The following is a 3866-nucleotide window of genomic DNA, read 5'->3' on the forward strand; positions in this document are numbered from 1 at the left end:
TAATATCCCAAACATGGCACGAGTTACACAAATTTATTTTATTTTATTTTTTGTTACTATTAATGTTTTTTCCTAATTATTATATAACAAATAGATATATAATAATTCAATTGATAAAATTAAAACAAATGAATTATCTAAAATTACAAAAATTATACTTTCGATCAAGTATAAATATTTTCAACGAAATTCGTAATTGTAATTCATCGTACCACAGTTTGTCAAGTGATATAACAATCTTACCTTCTTTTTTTTTGTCTCTCTCCCTCTCTCCCACTCATATTCTATTTCTCTCTATTTTTAAGACGATGTGGCAAAAAAATTGAAATGAAATATTTAAAATTTTATATTTATTTCAGTAAGTACATTAGGAAAAATATTATTGTATTAGTAAAATTTAGTTTGTCAATTGATAGAGTATGATAAATTTATGTTGATCGTAGAATGTAAAGGTATTTAATTTTTTTATTTTATTTTAAATTTAACTTTATTTTTAAGCCATGTTAAATTTATGTTAGTCAATAGAAATTGAAGAGTCACTTGACCAATTTGTTTAGGTAAATATATTTTTAATTGGTAAACATACATCACTATTAATTTTTTTTCATAACAAATGTACATATTTATGCATATTTTTAATAGCTTTGAAAAAATATATTAAATGTAATATTTTTTTCACAGTGTCGTAATTACGGTCGTAACTTCACTTTAATCTAGACAACTGTAGATATTTTTAAACATAATTAAACAAAAATCAATTTAAACAAAATTAAATAGATATTTGTTTATGTAAATATTTTTTGAATTGATAATTTTAAACAAAATCAACTGCAAATAAAAATATGAAAGCAAAGTTATAAAAATATTAAAGAAAAAATTATGACATAATTTTGAAATAATGCTCTACACCAATTGTCAATTAATACATATAATGATGTCACAAAATATTAAAAGTAAAAAAAAAAAAAAGAAACATAAAATCAATACAAAAAAAATTATTAATAATGATTTGTTTGGATTTTGATCTATCACTTTATAATAAAGAGTCCATTGATATGTTTTTTATTATACAAATAACACTATCACATCATTTTAGGGTAAAAGTTTTGCATACAAATTCTAGTGAATAATATTTTTCAACCCAAAAAAAAAAAAATGGTTATAAGCAAAAATACAAATAATGATCAGTAGAGAATAGATGGACAAATGATACATAAAATATGAAATGCAAAAAATAAAAAATGGTCAGAAGTATTAAAAAAAAAAGGTGTAATTAAAAGTTGAAAGAGTCTGTTTAAAAAATGTAAGAAATTAAATATTAATTAACCTCCGATTGTCTCGTAAAGATGAAGAAAAAAATAACGAGTTGCATCATTGCATGAATGTAATATTTATAGGATGAGGAAGATGTGAATGACTTGGATAAGGTCTAATGTATGACAGCTATGATTTTGGGATAAGAGAAAGAATTGGTTAGAAAATGACAGCACAAAAATGATCTTGTCTATCTTTCATTTTCCCAATTATAAATCATGGTTTTTTTGTTTTTTTTGTTTTTGTCTTAAATTATCTTTTTTTTTAAAAAAAGAAAATCACAAATTTAGGATGAAAAACAACCAAATCAGTTTATTAATTTATTTATAGGGAAACAATCAAATCAGTTTTCCAAATTAATTATAAGGAAACAAAATCAATCAAACAAAACAATTTAAATAGATTTGAATTGATTTTTGTTTAATTTATTTTAAGAAATGAAGGATTTTATGTAGAGATTTTAGAAAATGGACAAATAATGGGGAGGTCAACAAACCGTGTTCCTCTATTTAATTTTAGGTAATAATTATTTTTTAGGCAATGATCTTAGAAGATAGCCTTGAAGATTTTTTATTTTTATTTTTTAATTCAAAAATTATGTGACACATATGAATAGTTTTTTTTTTTTTTCTTTGGATGACGCCCAGACTTATCAAATTCAATGTTTAGCACTTAAATACTTTAAAATAGGTAGTCGTCGCACCTGACTTCAATTTCTAGGTCTTTCTTTAGCATTAAGATTTTGTTTTTATTAATTTTTTTAGGATTTTTATTTATTAGTCGGCCAAGTGGAAGATGCAAGTTTGTATTTCTATCTACATGACAATAAACAATCAACTTGAGGTTGTTGAACTCATTGTTTATATCTATTAATACTGATATACATGGAATATGACTAACATAGACTTTGTTTATCCATATACTTATAAGAACAATCTAACTCAATGGTAGGTAGGTTCATTCATCTATATTAGGTGATAAATTTAATATTTTTGTATTTTTTGTTTTTTGTATTTTTTTTTATTTTCATTGAATACCTAATATAAATATACTTAAAAAGTATAAAATTTGTGAAAAAAATCTATACAAGATTCACTAAATACCAAATTTTTTTTTAAAAAAATACAAGAATTCAATATATTTTTGTATATTTATTAATTTTCTAGAATATTTCTTTTATAAATATTTTACTTTTTAGATGGTGCATCTAAAATGTAAAAAATTTGCTAAAAATATTTAAAAAATTACTAAAAAAAAAAACTCAATTTTAAAAACAATTTGAGTTCAGAGATTGAAATCAAAATAATATTCCCAAGGGAATCAAAGTTGTAAAAAGGAGTTTGGCATTAAAAAAAAAAAAAACACTTTGGGTGAAGAAAACAAAAATTTTTAAACAAGCATTTCGTTTATATAATTGCATCATGCATTTTTGAAGCTATAAATGCAACAAACAAAAATGATTGCGTCATGTATTTTTCTCTCTTTAGGAGACTTTTGGCGGTGTTTCGACAGTGTTCTAGATACATTTTGGCAATCCCTTTTACACTTCTAAATTGTAGATCTATACTCCTAGAGTATGCATATGCAGTTTTAGAGTATATATCTGGATTTTTTATGTTTGAAATAAGGGTTTTGAGAGTTTTCTTCTCCAATTTTGACATAATTTTTTAGATTTTCGACACCTACAAGGGTGCCCTCCTCTCTCAAGCCTTCTCCCATATCATTGTGAGTGTACTTCCTTCTTAACTTTGACTATGATGTCTCGGGTCTTGGACTTGACTTGAACGTGCCTTTTAGACCTATCTTTTTCCTGTTCAGTACCTTGATAGTTTGTGTCGCGTTGATGCTTGAGAGTTCGGACTTCTTTAATCTACTTAACGTTAGACCGATTTAAATATTTTGAGTTTCGGGCGTAGGGATGAAACTGAGGGGACCGGGATCACCTTGAGAAGTTTGGGCCAAGTTGGGTGGAGCCGCACGTGCGGATTGGGGGCCGCACGTGCGGATTGAGCTGGGTTGAAGTTTTGGTTCTGCTTTAATTGTACGTGTGGTGGGAAACTCCAAACGTGCAGGAAGGGCTCCGCATGTGCGGCCAGACGCGTGTAATTACCTCGATTTTCGTGTTTTTTTTAGCCATTTAGTGATCATTGGCCTCTCTTTCTCTCATTTCAGAATATATCTCTTTATCTCTACAATCTTTTCTCTCTTTTTCTCTCATCTTTCTCTACCCAAACCTTCGAAACTTTACATTTCCTTTTGATCCCATGAATCCATTGGAATTATGGTACTAGTTCCTTATAACAAAATGATGAGCATCCTGAGGGCTTCGTTTTGATTGATGGAGATCAAATTCTGGCGAAATTGATTTTTGGATTTTTTCCCCCTTTTCCCTTTGAGGTTGGGATTTCTTTGATCTTTTTCAATACCTCGTCTATAGATAGACATGTGGTAAGTTTATTACATAAAAACCATGTTCGTTATGGATTTTGCGAAAATCATGAAAGGGGGTCTAAGATTTGATATTTGAGATTGAGATTTGTGAAATTGATTGT

Source organism: Camellia sinensis, chromosome 4 (assembly GCF_055761805.1).
Source record: "Camellia sinensis isolate YWXY chromosome 4, ASM5576180v1, whole genome shotgun sequence".
In the NCBI taxonomy this organism is placed as follows: Eukaryota; Viridiplantae; Streptophyta; class Magnoliopsida; order Ericales; family Theaceae; genus Camellia; species Camellia sinensis.